Source organism: Protopterus annectens, chromosome 11.part0, assembly GCF_019279795.1.
Source record: "Protopterus annectens isolate FY-2018-M chromosome 11.part0, PAN1.0, whole genome shotgun sequence".
Lineage (NCBI taxonomy): Eukaryota > Metazoa > Chordata > Ceratodontiformes > Protopteridae > Protopterus > Protopterus annectens.
Window position 1 is genome coordinate 1,118,746,381 of NC_056745.1, and position 16,539 is coordinate 1,118,762,919.

The following is a 16,539-nucleotide window of genomic DNA, read 5'->3' on the forward strand; positions in this document are numbered from 1 at the left end:
CTATAAAACAGCCTGCTGAAGTCAGTTACATCAGTTGATCACAGATGTACTGCACAGTGGATACCAAAAAAGGACTCACCAAGAACTGTAAGCCTAACTTTGCTCTGTTGTAGTAATTTAGTTTAGATCAGATTTAGTTAGTTAGGAAAATTATAACTAATCAGTTTATTTTATTTATTTTTACATTTGTTAACCAGGTTAGCCTGTCTGGGTACTTAGAAGCCCTTTTTCAGCAGAGACCCGAGGAGAAAAGCTCCCCCCCAAAAAAAAAAAAAAGTTTTAAGTAAACAAACAGTAAGAACAAAGATAAACACATATCACATTTTAAGTATACGTACTTCTTAAGTAGTTACATAACATGCAATAAAGGAATATACAGAATGGATGGAAATACAATACAATACATATATGGACATTTTCACGTAGTATGGCAAGAAACTAAGCAGTTAGATCAATTAAGAGTTTTTTCTGAATGCTGGATCTCTATCCTACAGGATTGATTTAATTTTCCTAGTGATTGAGTTCTATTTGTTTACTGGGAATTACTGATGTGAAGTTGTTCAATCTTACCGTTCATTCTTTATTGATGGGTTCGGAGCCGATCCCTTGGTTCCTATACGGCCAATTGCAAAGCTAGAGGTCTTCAAATAGCTCGAGGCCAAGTCCCTATCCCATATGCACCTATGAATTATCCCAATCTAGTTTGCCACTGCAACAGATCGAAGGTACTGAATTAGCTCGGGCCAGATAAGAAAATTTTTTTCATTAAAAATTCTATAAAAGTTTTTGATAGTTAGTTAGCTACGTTTGTCTATAAAGCTCTTATAGCTTTTAGTGTGCTATTCCCTTCCCTTTTACTATTTTTCAGATATTTCTAGTTGGCCTCTTTTTGGCCTAATTAGTTGTAGTTCTTATAGGTGTGATCTGTCTAGCCTTCGAGTTTTTTATGTAAGGCTTAGCTCAGTAAACCTTTGTTTATATAGATAAGCTTATTGCCTTTCCTTCTCTCAGCTTATCGTGCTATTTGTGACCTTTTTGTCACATTTCTTAGATAGTGGTGTGGTCTGTCTAGCCTTTTTGTATTTATAATGCTTAGTCTTTCTTACTGTCTAATTTACAGTATACTCTACTTATTTAGATAACATTGTTATTCTCAGCAGCTATCTTGTTGGCATAGTCTGCTTTGTGTGACTTCTGTTTACTGGGAATTACTGTTTTATATTTTTAATTGTTTTGCTCAATAGTAAATATTTTTTTTATTAACTTACATTGTGGATGGACAATCAGTGTCTTTCTTAAGTGATTTGAGAGTGCTTATACTTGTTTTGATAATTCCCAGGGCCACTCCAAAAGCCTGGCTGCTTAGGTCATTTGTTACTATTTTTTTTAATATTATTTTTCATAATTGGACACCTCTTTAGAAAGGCATGAAGGCACTCTGATTGGTGGCAGTATTACCACATTATTTTCGGGAAGGGACACAGTTGGAAATCTGTGTCAGGCTTTCCCAGAAGTGTTTGGATGTGTAAGATTTAATTTAAGTTTGAATGTATCAGAGGTCTTAAACTGGGACACACTGCTCTGACGTGTGTAATAAGGAGTTACATTAGGGGTGGACAGAAGTATACAGTCCAATCCCAGATTATAGAGCGTGTTCCTGTTGTACTGCTCTGAAGTGTGTAGTAAGGAGTTACATTAGGGGTGGACAGAAGTATACAGTCCAATCCCAGATTATAGAGCGTGTTCCTGTTGTGCTCTTAGAGGAAAATTGTAAAATATTACTCCTGTTTAAGTGACAGTCTCACAATAGAGTCAGTAGTGAAGACTGAAGCTCCTTAGTTACTGACCCAGGATAGTAAGGGATGTCACATTAATTGTTGGCAGTCTGATGGGATATTACCTCAACGTCACATTAATTGGTGGCAGTTTGGTAGGATATTAGCCGGATGTCACATTAATTGGTGTCAGCGGTGTGGGATTTTTAATTGGACTTCAGTAGCCTGTGGGTAGTTGTCATTACAGTGCTCACTCTTGACAGCCACAAAGTAAACATTCAGAATCTCAGTTCTATACAGTTTCATTTATTTTTAGTCAGTCAGTCAGACAGCAGGCAAAGATGTCAGCAGAAGACTATAGTAAGATGACAATAAGAACTAGTTGGCCAAGAATTGTGAAGCCAAAGCACTGGTGCATGCCAACCTAAGGAAGCAATGATTTCAGCCTTAGATGCAGCTGCAGCTCAGACCAGACATTCGGACAATATCCAGTTTGGTACTGGGAATGTGCAGCCTGCCAAGACAGGACAGTTCACCTTTTCTTCGGAGGATGTAAGAATCCGTCTGCAGTTAGAGAAACTGCGCCTGGAGGCCAAGGATAGAATGAGATATCTGGAGATCGAGGAGAGGCAGCGTCGATATTAACTGGAGGCTGAGGAAAGGAAGGAGGGAGTAGCAGCACCAATATGAACTGGAGGCCTAGGAAAAATACTGTTAATATGAACTGGAGGCCAAATGTCTTGAACTGGAATCAGCAGAGAGACTGCGCCTGGAAGCCCAATGACTGTAGACTGAAGAGAGTCTGAGACATTTAGAAGCTGAGGAAAAGAGAGACAGGTCTGGCATGAGGTGGAGCTTCTTACTCTTCGAGAGAGTAATGGAGGTAATGTGGAAGAGAATAACCAAACCCCAGAAGCTGTAAAGGTCAGTAAACTTTTTTCCTCAGTACAGGGATGGGGATTACTTTAATAGTTTTATCAATATATTTGAGAGGGTATGTAGATAGTATGATGTTGACCGTCAGCTCTGGGGTCGGCTCCTGAACTCCCTCGCTCCATGGTAAAGCTGTTCAGGCCATGTTAAAACTGTCTGATGTAGACCGTTTGAATTATGAAGAAGTTACTGTCTTCTAGATTGTTTTAAACCAACACCTGAAGCTTACAGAAAAAAGTTTCATGAACACAGACAAAAGGCAGATGAAAGTCAACATGATTATATTGCTGATTTAAGTACTTACTTTCACAGATGGATGAGTGGGTGTCAGGTCACCACTTCTGAGGAACTGACAGACCTTTTGGTGAGGGAACAATCCCTCGGTACTTTGCATGATGATATGAGAATCTGGTTAGCAGACAAAGTATAACTCTACAGAGGAGTTGAGGGAAAAGGGGATCTCTACTAAGTAAGCACAACACAAATGCTTAAAAAAGGGATACCCAAAGCTGTACATGGACATAAGGGAACCCCTGGGGGACAGTTTAAACCACTCCAACAGAGTACACCAGTAACAGGGGAACTAATAGTCCAAGTACACAGTTAAAGATTAGATGTTTAAAGTGTAACTAATGGGGCCACATAGCAGTCAAATGTCCATCAAGGCAAGGTGAAAAACAGAAGGTGAGAGAGCCAGCAAGTGGTGCTGAGAAACTGTCAGTGGTGAGTTGTTTGGAAACAAAATAGGCTACTACTAAGAGACACAGCTTCTGATATAACCACTGTGAGGCCTACAGTGGTTAGAGAAGAGAAGTACTTGCTTGAATAGTCCACTCCCATCAGAGGTTTGGGAGGGACTCCATTCCAAATAAATGAGAAGACAAATTGGAGTCCGACCACCACAATAAATGGAAAATAAAACGAAATGTTTATTAAGACAAGCGCTTTCGCGTGTAACAGACACGCTTCTTCAGATCCTTTACATAAACAGTTTAGCAAACAATGCTTATATATACATATTGGGTAAAAACTCTTTAATTGAAAACAATTAAACAATAAACCTATGGACCAAACATCTGCTTCCAACAATCCAAAACTATTAAAAACCGTTAAAAACCATAGCAACAAAAAGCAGATTCAGACTCAGCATATTGTGAGGCTGTTAATTCTGCTTTAACAAATCTCTATTAAGATCTAATTTGAGAAGTTGTTGCGTAAAAAATATAAAAAGTATATATAAATTAACATAATAAATTGCTGTTAAAAGTTCCTGTACAAGGAATTTTAGTAAAACCTGTTCTGAACACTCAAAAAGTTTATATAAGTCAGAAAAGAAACTCTCTAAGAACCTCTCTAACCATGGATATGCTTAGGAGCGTGAACCAAATATGTTCCGACATTAAATTATATCAGTTGGAATCCAAACGTTTGTGAACCTTATGCCATTGCATCCTAAACATTGCTATATCAAACTGAGCAAAATCAAGAACAAATGTATGAAACATGTATACAAAACATATATATAAAAACATGAGTATATGAACTTTAATGTATAAGGTAACAGTCCTATTCTTGCGTCTTGCCTGCTCGCTCTCTGTCCGGTGAACAGAATGTTCAACACTGGTGCAAATTTAGCTTCAAACCATCGGAGCGAAATATTTCATCCTATATGAGGCACCCATAAATGCCTTATATGTAAGAACATCAGGCAAAGAACATTGAATAAGAAAGAAGACTTGCTGTCATGTGATGCATAAAAAACCATAAATGAATATTTGTATAAGGATTATGTAAAAGCAAGTAAAAACTTGTTAAAACTTTCTGTGAAAATGGTAATAACAAATGGTAATGGATCATGATGCATTTGAGCACATGATAAATGCTGGGGCACATTCAACCAAGAAGCAATTCATCTAGCATTTTAACTAAAACTTACAAAAGCTCATAGCGCAAACAGGTTCTCAATTTTAAGAATAAAACAGGTATAGACGGAGCCGATCGTATGAGGAAAGTATGTAATGAGAGATTAAAACACTTTTAAGACTGCCTGGGACATCGTTAATGATAAAGCTACAAATATCTGAAGACGACTAATATGTATCTTTCAAACTTCAGAATAAATAAGATCACCTATTGTATAAAAAATGTATGTATGTAGCATTATCTTGAATCTAACGCTAATGTATGAAACAAGGGCAAACGCGTATTGTGATATAAAATCTGGCTGCTCAAATTCAGCCTGAGTATTTATGAAACATGCTTACCATTCATAAAACTTGTGAAAAATATTCTTTGGAGCTATTTAGAATAACCATTAACATCATTGCCAAACATAATGATAAGTCTCTACTTATATAGGTTAAAAGAACCATAAAAATCTATCTATGAATATATTAAATTACATTAATGAATATGTTAAACATATTGAATCAAAGACATCAATCCATCTTTCTGGAATGAAACCTAATAATATGACAATTTACTGGGAAGATTACACAAAACTATACCTGGAACTAGATACAAGTTCAAAGACTCATAATGGTAAAATAAACGTGATAGTGGTTCCCAAATAAAGGTCTAGTCAAACATATATTCATGTGTATAACTGTCTGGTCTAATACAATCAGTCGACCTGAGCCTATATTGTTAGTACAAAACCTAAATGAGTGATAAACAAAGCATTCAAATTGTACTGTGAAGTTATGTACAGATAGATTTCCTAAAGCAGTATAAAATAAAATAAAATAAGAGTATAACTAATACAGAAAACATACTAAAAATCTCAACTTGCTTGTCCTTAAGCAAATATAGTACAACATGTGGGAAATCATTAAGCCTAAGTCTCCATTAAAAAGGAATACTTGTTGTTCCTCTAGCTGTGGAATACATATTACTTGGCCGTACGTGCTTTTAATGGGGCCCTTATACTCACATATTGATTCAGCCCTGGCTCATATTGGGCTTTAAGTCTGAAAATCCAAGAGAGTTCTACTTGTTCTAAGTCATTGAAAATGTCTCCCTCTCTCACATTGGGTGTGACTTTCTGTAGAACCCTGAACACAAAAGAGTGCCCCAAATTAACCACAGTATGTTTCGCTAGGGCATTTTTAGTATCACTCTTTTTAATGTCATTAACATGTTCATGTACCCTTTCTCTCAGGGTCCTAGTTGTCATTCCAACATAGAATGCGCTACATGCTTCACAAGTAGCCAAGTATATTAAATTCCTATCCTCACATGTTGCTGTAAAGTGTGGTTCAAAACTGTAAGTTAATGTAGGATGTATAAATAATTGCTCTTGTGTAATTAAACTACATATAACGCATTTCCTGCAAGGAAACGTACCTGAAGTGTTGCCCTTGTGAGTATTAAGTCTGATAGTCTTACTTGGTTCAATACATAGTAGCCTGCTAAGGTTTTTGCTATTGCGAAAAGTAAAAGAGGGTGTAGATCCTACTAACTTCGTAATTCGTTGGTCAGTTAAAAGAATATGCCAATTCTTAAAAACAATGTCTTTAATATGTTTGATATCACTAGTGTATCTCAAATTTAATCTTACCCGTGAATCATCAAAAGTCTTCCTAACATAATTCGAGTGTTTATGTATTCTAACATCCCTACCTGATGTCTTCTTACCATACAAAACATTGTCTTTAATGGCCTGTATTTTCTCAACATCATAACCCCTCTCAATAAAATATTTTTGCAAAAAATTGCTCTGTTTGTGAAGTTCTGCTTCCGTTTTACATAACCTTCTAACTCTAATGAATTGGCTTTTGACTATACTATCAAACACAAATCTTGGGTGCATGCTATTAAACTGGAGTAAATTATTTCTCCAACACTCCTTCCTGAAAACAGTAATTTCAATGTTTCCCTGTGATCCTCTGTATATGGTTAGATCTAAAAAAATCTATACTGGTTGAGGAAGAATTCACTGTAAACTTCAAAAACTCTGTGGTAGATTCCATGTACTGCACAAAAGACAAGAGTTCTTCTATGTTCCCGTGCCAAAATAACAGAATATCGTCCACAAACCTTTTATACAGACTAATCTTCTTAAAACTATCATGACTGAAGAGAAAAGTTTGCTCCCAGTATAACATTACTAAGTTTGCATACGTATTAGCGCAGGGGGTGCCCATGGCTACCCCCCACTGCTGTAAGTATAACTGATCTCTGAATTTAAAAACATTATGTGTTAGTACAAGTTCCATAATTGCACATAATAGAATTTCTTCATTTGTGTTAAACTTCTGACTTTTGTTAATAATACTCCTCAAAGCTTCTAAACCAAACACATTCGGTATGGAAGTGAAAAGATTTTTCACATCCAAAGTCACAAAAAACAATTCTCCAATTGAGTCTGTGGAGTAATTGTTCAAATATTCTAGAAGTTCATATGTGTCCTTAAGAATTGAACAGGTATCAGAGACCAAAGGTCTGAGTTTTTTCTCTAAGTATGCAGATAATGTCTCTGTAACCCAACCCTGCCCTACTACTATGGGTCTCATAGGTGGTGGAAAAAGTCCCTTATGTATTTTAGGCAGGCCTTTAATGTATGGTATTCTGGGTTTCTCGACAAAAAAATATTGGTACAACTCATAATCAATTTGCCTGCACATCACGTATTCATATAGTTCTTGGTGTACATTATAAATAATTTTTTCAAACTCTATATGGGTTATAGGTTTGTAAGTAGCTGCTTCATTCAGTAGCTCTAGCATAGCTTTGACATAAACATCAGTGTCTAACAGAACTATGGCTCCTCCTTTATCAGCAGACTTCACTACTAAATCACATGCACGTTTCAGGGAATAAATGCTGTCCCATTCTTTAGTATAAGTGTTAAAAAAACAGGGCACTATGTTTATAGTCATAATAGTATTTGTAGAAATCACCTTCACAACTCTTCAAAAAGCATTCTGCAACTGGTGGTGGTGCAGGCGTGAACACACTCTTCTTTTTAAAACGGGTGTTCACATTGTTATCTGCTGAACCTTCCGCGCTACTTTTCTGATTGAAAAATAGCTTAAGAGATATATTACGGACAAAAAGTCTCAGGTCTGTAAGGACCTCAGATAGGTTACTAACCTGGGCTGGAATATAGTTGAGTCCACGGTTCAATAAAGCCTGATCTGTTGAAGTCAACGTATAATTTGAAAGATTGACTATTAAACTACTTAATTCCTCATTCTTCCTCTCTGGTTCTGTTGATCTCCCGAGTACTTCCTCTTCATTCTCCCTCTGCTGTTGGACCTGCCTCTTGCAATGTACTGTTGCTGTACAGGGAGTGGTAAAAAACGCTCTATGTTACTCTGGGCTATCTTCGGTTTAGCTCCTAGATTCTGTATGTTAGAGCGTGGAAGTGCCAATTGATTAGGTGGTGGCGTGTTATCAGACTCTGCTGTGAACGCAGAAGAAACTTCTGTAAGTGAAACCGGAAAATCCGTTGTAGTTGCTGTCACAGTTAAAGGGGAAATACCAGGTTGGCTGTTGTGTGTAAGGCCAAGGTTCATCTTGACTGGGAGGGTGGAAAAGGAAGCAAGCAGACAGGTGTGTCTGAGTACATTCCTGCAGATGTCCTGATAGTGAATGACTTTGGTGAATCAGTACTTTGTGTACATGCAGTCAAGCTTAGTGACAGGCATGTAGGTTTGGTAGCTAAGGGAGACCCAGCCAGATATCATACCTGAAGCTGGGACTGGTGTAGTGGCTGTTTCAAAGAAGGAGCTATCATGTAGCAGTATGTCTGAAAGTGAGCCACAGCTGCTAGGAGGTACTGATGTTCCCTTGGATATGGTGATTGCAAGGATGGAGGTGAGTGACAGTACTCAGAATGACAGTGAGGCACAACTGTTGGAAGTTACTAGGCTTCCTGTGGAAGGGAAATTTGTGTTTGAGAATATTCCTGCAAATATCCTGACAGGGAAAGACTGTGATGATGCAGTGCCTTGTGTGCATGCAGTGACACATAGTGAGGCACGGAGACAGGCGTGTAGGTCCAGTAATCTGGGGGAGACCAAGACAGATCTCATACTTGAAGCTGGAACTGGTGTGGTGGCTGTTTCAGAGAAGGAACGATCTTGTAGCAGTAAGTCTGAAAATGATCCAGAGCTGCTGAGAGGTACCGATGTTCTCATGGACACGGTGACTCCAAGGATGGAGGGGAGTGATAGTACTCATAGTGACAGAGAGGTACAGCAGTTGAAAGTTACTAGGCTTCCTGCGGAAGGGGAACTTGGCAGGGTCACAAATACAGAGTTGAGACCAGCTCAACGTACGGATCCTACATTACAAAGCTTGGGGGAGATGGCTAAGAAAGCATCTGAGGTTCAAGGAAGAGGGTAGTCTATATGCAGGAACAAAGATTTATTATATAAAGGGTGGACTCCTGGAGGTGACCTAGAAGGCAAGGTATTATGGCAGTTGGTAGAGCCTAGAGCCTACCATCTGCCACTTCTAGCTATAGTACCTAGTATTCTTTTTGCAGGTGATATTGAAATAGAGATGGTAGCAAATACTTTGCTAGAAATTTTCAGCAGGGTTGGTTTTCCAAGGGAGATACTGACTGACCAAAGTGCCAGCTTCATGTCAGGCCTGCTGACTTGTTTGTAGAAGCGTTGTGAGGTGAAACATTTAGAGAGCACCCCTTACTATCACCAGACTAATGGTCTTGTGGACAGGTTAAACTCTACATTAAAGACTATGCTACAGGCATTTGAAGACCAGTTTAAAAAGGCAAAGTTAACCATTAAACTCAGTAAGTGTCAGGTGGGCATGGCAGAGGTCACTTACTTAGGACACAGAGTGGAGAGTGGTAAGATTAGGTCAGAACCTGTCGAAATTGAAGCTATTCAAACGTGGCCAGCTCCTCTTGCTAAAAAGCAAGTGACAGCATTTCTAGGGACAACGGGGTACTGTGGAAAATTTGTGCCCAGTTCTGATCCAATGGCGGCACCCCTTACTGACCTAACTAAGAAAAATAAACTGGATGAGGTAGCGTGGACCACAGATTGTGAACAGGCATTCCAAATACTTCAAGGAATTCTGGGAGGAACCCCTGTGTTGGCCAGCCCAGATTACAGTGAAGAGTTTGTTGTGCATGTGGATGCTTTGGATTGTGGGGTGGGGGCTGTGCTCAGCCAAGTTTTTTCAGAAGGAGAAGAACGCTACAGTGGGGATAATAATGCCAAAGCAAATGGATTGCCCAGGAGAGGAGTGGATTGATATTCCCAGATAGATCCATTTTTCTCAAGCCTTTTTTTTCCCAAGGGTCACATGGTAAAGTCATAGGGGGAGAAATGTGAAGACATTAGACACCCTTATTCATGCTAGCATGTCTGGCTGAGTTTTTGTACAAATTTCAGACTGACCTGTGTACCGTATGCCAGCATGACTAGCTATAATATTGTAAACAAATGTTTACATATTGATTTATGATTTGTTTGAATACAATGTTTTAAAGACTTGAACAGTGTTCTTTTACACTTCTAACCGCGCATGTTTGCCAAGAGAGATTCTAAAGGCAAACTGTCTCAGATTCAGATGATCACCAGATGATGTCATCAGAATGTTGACAGTAGCTACATGTTACTGTCAGAAGCTGAAAGACAGGAAAGAACTTTTAGAAAACACCTGTTGGTTGAATTTAAAAATATGAAATGAAAATTAGAACTGGAACACGTGATAGGCTAGTCTATAAAAGAGCATGCTGAAGTCAGTAGTCAGTTACATCAGTTGATCACAGATGCACTGTGCAGTGGATACCAAAAAAGGACTCACCAAGAACTATAAGCCTGCCTTTGCTCTGTTGTAGTAATTTAGTTTAGATCAAGGACAGTGTTCTTTAGTTAGTTAGGAAAATTATAACTAATCAGTTAGTTCAGCTAAGAGTTTTTTTCTGACTGTTGGATCTCTATCCTACAGTACCGATTTCATTTTCCTGGTGATTGAGTTCTATTTGTTTAATGGGAATTACTGTTTTATATTTTTAATCACTTTGCTCAATATTAATTTTTTTTATTAACTTACATTGTGGCTGGACAATCAGTGTTTTTCTTTAGTGATCTGAGAAACCTTATACTTGCTTTGACAATTCCCAGGGCCACTCAAAGCCTGGATGCTTAGGTAATTTACTACTATTTATTTTGATATTTAATTTTTATAATCGGACACCCCTTTAGAAGGGCATGAAGACAGTCTGATTGGTGGCAGCATTACTGTATTATTTTGGGGAAAAAACACAACTGGAAATCTGCCTCAGGCTTTCCCAAAAGTGTTTGGATGTGTGAGATTTAATTTATTTAAGTATGAATGTATCAAAGGTCTTATACTGGGACACATTGCTCTGAAGTGTGTAATAAGAAGTTACATTAGGGACGGACAGAAGTATACAGTCCAGTCCCAGATTATAGAATGTGTTCCTGTTGTGCTCTGAGGGGGAAAATTGTAAAATATTACTCCTGTTTAACTGACAGTCTCACACTGCAGTCAGTAGTGAGGACCGATACTCCTTAGTTACTGACTCAAGATAGTAAGGGACATCACATTAATTGCTGGCAGTCCGGTGGGATATTATCTGGACGTCGCATCTTCTAACAGCTATGCCTGAACTCACTCCCCATGAAGTACTTTCAGCAGCATGGAAAATTAACCTAGTGGAAGCATTAGAGATTGATAAGAGTGGCCAGCTGTGAAGAAACCCTCTAGTTACCATCAGCAGACATGGATTCACAAACAGGCTTACCAAGCTCTTTATTCAAATCCCACTGTAAGCTGGTGAAGCATGGGAATAGTTCAGTGACTATAAGGCTTCCTGAATCTGCCCAATGCCCTGGAGTCTCTGTTAGGGGGATGGATAAAGGAGCTCTGTTCTGCCAGCTCTTTCTTGATGGCTGCCACCATAACCATAGCATCAACAGGGACTCCCTTGCTCCAGTGGGGACCTACCTTAGGAGGAGTAAGCAACTTCTCCAGACAACGAGGGATGGGTTCTACAGTACCTAGTTCCTTCCACACCCGGCGAGAGACTAGATCTACAAGCTCATCAGACAGGGAAGCCACCCAAGACGTAGATGGGCCAGACTCAAAAGCTTCCAGGAACAATGACTCCTGCTGGGAAGGGATATTAGAGGACCATCCACTTTTCTGCCTGAGGATTTTTAAGATGTCTCTGAAGGAGATTTAGTCTGGTGGAGACTTTGGGGACCCCTTCCTTTATCGACGTCAGTGTCTTCAGTGAGCAACTCTGAGGGGAGTCTATGTGCCTCCAATTGCACATTCTCTTGTGGGGGTCCTCTTCAGTGGGATGGTCTGAGGAAATGTCCGGAGAGGGGGGGGGGGGGAGTCCTCAAGGGGAACTGCATGGACGCTTGATAGCACCGGCTGTCCTTGTGTGATAGACCTGTGAGGATCACAGCTTGAACCTAATGGTGATAGGGCTGTAGGATCCTGAGAAGAAAGCGAAGCCATTTCTCTCGGATGACAGAAGACCCTCTCTACTAACTCCAAGGCAGAAGGACCAGGAGAAGCTGTAGCTGGCAGCACCATAGCCAAAGTTCAAGGTGGTACCACGCCCTGACCTCACCTGGATCCCTGCCTCAAAGGGCGAGTCGGAACTGAGCTGTCCAGTGCCGAAGCCCCAAGGGGTAGTGATGGCTTTGATAACCTTGGAGTCAAACCAAGTCTCCTGGACCCAAGGTTTTGACGCTTTGGCTCCAAGACTCATCCTGGTCCAAGGGAATCAGTGCCAAACAAGTCAGGGAGACTGTCAGAGTCAAAGACCTAGCTGTCTTTGGATCCGACACAGACCCTCTTAGGGTTTTCAGATCCGAAGACTCTGAAATCACTGATCAGATCAAAGGAGGAGAAATCAGAGTGTGGGAAACAGAAGGAAGGCTCACAGATCCAGTGGGGGAAGGGGCCAGGACAACCCCCATCTGAATCTGAGCTCTGAGAAACTGTCTTATCATCCTATCAACTTTGGTTTCAGAAAGGCTCCTGTTGTACCTAATGGAGGAAGTAGTGGACTGGGGCCACGACTCTCTCTTCAAGGTCTCTTGTAGGAAGGGAGAATGGACAGACTCCACAGTGAACCTTGGGGACAGGGTCCTAGGAGGCTTCAACTGTACTAGTGTTTGATCTAAAGGTGTTGGATTTTACTATTTCTGCTTCAGATCTGAGGTTGTTGGATACCATTTCTTCTGAACTTTGAAAGGAGGCTCTGTAGTAGAAGCCAAATTTGTAGAGCGGGTTGAAGACTTTTCCTAGATTCTCTTATCTCCGAACAGGTCTTGGGTGTCTTTGTGGGGATCTGAGCCCCTGAAAATGAGGAAGAGGAAGAGAAGGAAGGTAACAAGCCTTTGAGTATGACATTTTTGTGTCTATCACTGAGGGCCCTAGAATTCAACCCAGCATATATGGTGTAATCTGTATTTACATTGCAGCACCCATACAATAAATGCACTCCCTGTGGGCATCAGAATTGCTGCATTTCTTAAATCCATAATCACTGAAAAAGGAAAGGTAGATCACAAAAAGTTTTTTTTTTTTTCTGTGTGGAAAAAAATATCACCAATGGTAGGAAAGGAAATACCCAGTAAGGGCAGGAAAGAAAAGAAATAAAGAACAGAGAAGTGCTAACAATGGTACTGAGACTACCAGAGAAAAACAGAAAAAAAATTAAAAAGAAGCCTAAAGCGACAGAAGTCCAGTAGAAGCTAAGGTAAGGGAGGAAGAGGCAACTAAAATAGCAAAAGCTGTTAGAAGACTGGGAGAAATTTGCACTCATTGTAGAAAATAGCACATCCCAAGCTCCGAAAAAAGGATCTGGTTCTGTTGAGATAATGTGGCAAATGAGATCTGAAGTACTGCAGGGTGACTAGGGCATTATTGGTAAAGGGAGTAACTCGAGAGTTGGATCTGAGAGTCTACTGAATGCAGTCAAGGTAGATCTGAGACCAGTCAGCTGGGGAAAAATGAAAAGGATGGCATCAGATGTGGGATAAAATGAAAATGTAATTTAAAAGTATGATAGAAATAAACATTTGGAAAAGAAGTAATAGCTGTTACTTAGAGGGTTTTTCAAAGGTTAAAACTACTGAAGACAAAGGAGAGTCCTACAGGCCAAAAAGAAATGCAGCTGAGGAGTGCTAAAGGGAAAATAAGGGAGTATTTAGATAATATGAATAGTGATAATAAAGGTTGCTGTTTAGGAAGTATTTTTGATAAATACTGAGACATTATCTGATAGCTGTGCTCCAATTTAGGAGAAGCAATATGGATTTCATCTTGACTATGTACAGTGAATCTATATCCTTTTCTTGCACATATACTGACAGGATCACAGATGTTTACCAATATTACTCTGCATTTATTTTGTAGACACACAAAGGTATCTGACTATATACCTGGAAAGTATTGCGGTAGCTGTAACAACAACATGGGATAACAATCTGTTCAGTAGCGCTATTTGCAAAACAAGAGTTGTGTTTGCTTCTTGTACATTAAGTAGAATGCATTTAAAATGAACACGTGACTGTGTCAAGTGTGTCCCATGTCTACGCTTTCTGTTTATAATTTTAAATAAAAGGATATCAAGGTGCAGTCAAGGTCTAAAGCACATCCAGTCTGAAGTCATCAGGTTAATGCCTTTTGTAGTCTGCAGGTGACGAATGGCCCTTTGGTGACAAATGACTGGTCTCAGGTATACACTGCAGTGGTTCACTGCGGAGGGTGAAGCAAGAAGGGTGAAAATCATCAGTTCTGAGTTAAGTGACCATAATTTCTGTTCTGTAAAAGACTGAATTGCTCTCAGAATGTTCAGAGGCAACTGCCACCTGAAGTGCAGAATTCCAAATAACATGAGGTTACTGTTCTTGAGTGAAGGTAGAGGGGATGAGAGACCTGCCAGTAGATGGATGCAGTTGTGATGTTATACTGGCCTGTGATGTGGAAGTAAATATTGATCACAGGATAAAGTGCTCAGTTTATTGATCATTTTATCCTCATTCTCATAAGCTTTCGGTAGTGACTACAAAGGTGAGATCACATGTACAAGCAATGGAAATAAGGTTCCTTTGCAGTGTTGCAGGGTTCTCTGTGACAACATGACACCACTTTACAATCTGGGACTATCTCAGTGTACAATCAATACTCTTTTTTTAGAATTGATGCAGGCTATAATACAAGAAATTTGGTTTATGTGGCAGTCTGCAGTACACATGCATGGTTACTGGATTTTGTTACCAAGACAGAAGAAGGTGAACTTAGGTGGATCATTAGAGTACAATCAGATAGAAGCTCAGGGCTGAATGGGAAGTTGCCTATAAAACCCATACTTAAGTCTAGGAATTTATTTAAATAAATATACAAGTTTAATTTTTATTTTTAGTTATTATTTATGAACTTATGTTTCATTCTGCATGTATTTGTTGAATTTTTACTTTTTGATCATGTGACCTTTGTATTCTGTTTTATGAATGAATGTATTACCCCGGGTATCACTTCTGTGTCACTGTTAGACAGAGGCACAGTATACTAACCTCAAAAAAGGGCATAGCAAAATTAACTTAAAATGGGTGGCGAAAGCCAAACACACTCTGGCTAGGCTTATAAATGCCCTGGGGCAGATAGCCTAGTATGAACCTATGAACCTATTAACGTTGGTCATGTGACTTTTATTCACTGATTATACACGGCTTTTGTGATCTGCTGTTCTTGGTCTGAAGAAGTGCCAAATCTACAGCATAAAAGCACTTCAGGTTGTTTTGCTAATTAAAGCAATTTTACCATGCTTTGGTTTCTGGTTTTCGCTATTTCTACATTTTGTTTTTTGACTCAGAAACTGTTTTTCCCTGTGGGTGACTATTTGTTGGAACTTAAGATACAGGCATAATTGAAAAAAACAATGACCAAGCATTAAAAGATTTGTAAAACAACATTTTCACATTTGCATTATTATGTTTGCTGTTTTTACTGTAAACAGCTTGGAATATTATGTTCAATGTTTTAACAATTGGAAAAGGCAAGGGAAAAAACGTTTAATGTTCCAGTGGGATGGATTACCTTGTTACCAAAATGTAAACGCATCAATATATAATTTACTAAATGCTACCTTGTGCGGGGGTTCTCGGTGGAAGTACGTAACATCTCCAGCATCTGGTCCCACTAAAGCAAGGAGTCGCTGAATTTTCTTCCTGTCTTCCAGTTCTCTGTGGAAGAAGAGTTAGAAGGATGAGAATTCAAATGAGACAACAATGTTGAGCATTTTTAAATGCTTCACACTGATTTGGTGGATGATGGAGTAAAAATAACAAAAAACAAAAAGGACAGTTATTTACAGAAATAATAAATTCACATGAAAATCACGAATGAGTTACTAAAACAATATTAAAGGGATTCAATGAATTTGGTAAGAGGGTACAAAAATCAAAATACAGAGAAAATAGAAAATTTAATGTTGTCCTTTTCATTCTTCCTCAACCCATGGGTTCATATCCGATCCTTGGATCTGACTCAACCACATACTCCAGACTTCACATCCAGTTCTTGAGCTCCTCCCTCTACCCATAATGCCTTAGTCCATGCCCATTACCTCAGATCTTGTTTGCCATCGCGTCCAGACACATGTTCCTCTCTCGAGCTATATTTAGTGACATATTGCGAGTTAGTCTTTTTCTTGTCCTTTGAAAAGTTGTTTTTGACCTTTGCTGTTAATATCTACCCATTCCTCTTAGCTTTTTGCTGGCATTAGGACCAGTTACTTTTCTAATATGGTACTCTTCACTTACCATAGTTGGTATTGCCTTTACCCTTTAGTCAGGGTATT

The 16,539-nt window shown here is 39.2% G+C and overlaps 1 protein-coding gene across 1 annotated transcript in view; it reads right to left on the reverse strand.

Moving 5' to 3' along the window:
- Nucleotides 1-15,919, reverse strand: part of CCDC77 (coiled-coil domain containing 77) — a 743,168-nt gene extending 727,249 nt beyond the window's left edge. Inside the window, exon 1 of the mRNA XM_044088479.1 lies at nucleotides 15,826-15,919. The gene's annotated coding sequence lies outside the window, so the exon portion shown is untranslated. The remainder of the gene's footprint in view (nucleotides 1-15,825) is intronic.
- Nucleotides 15,920-16,539: the final 620 nt, after the last annotated feature.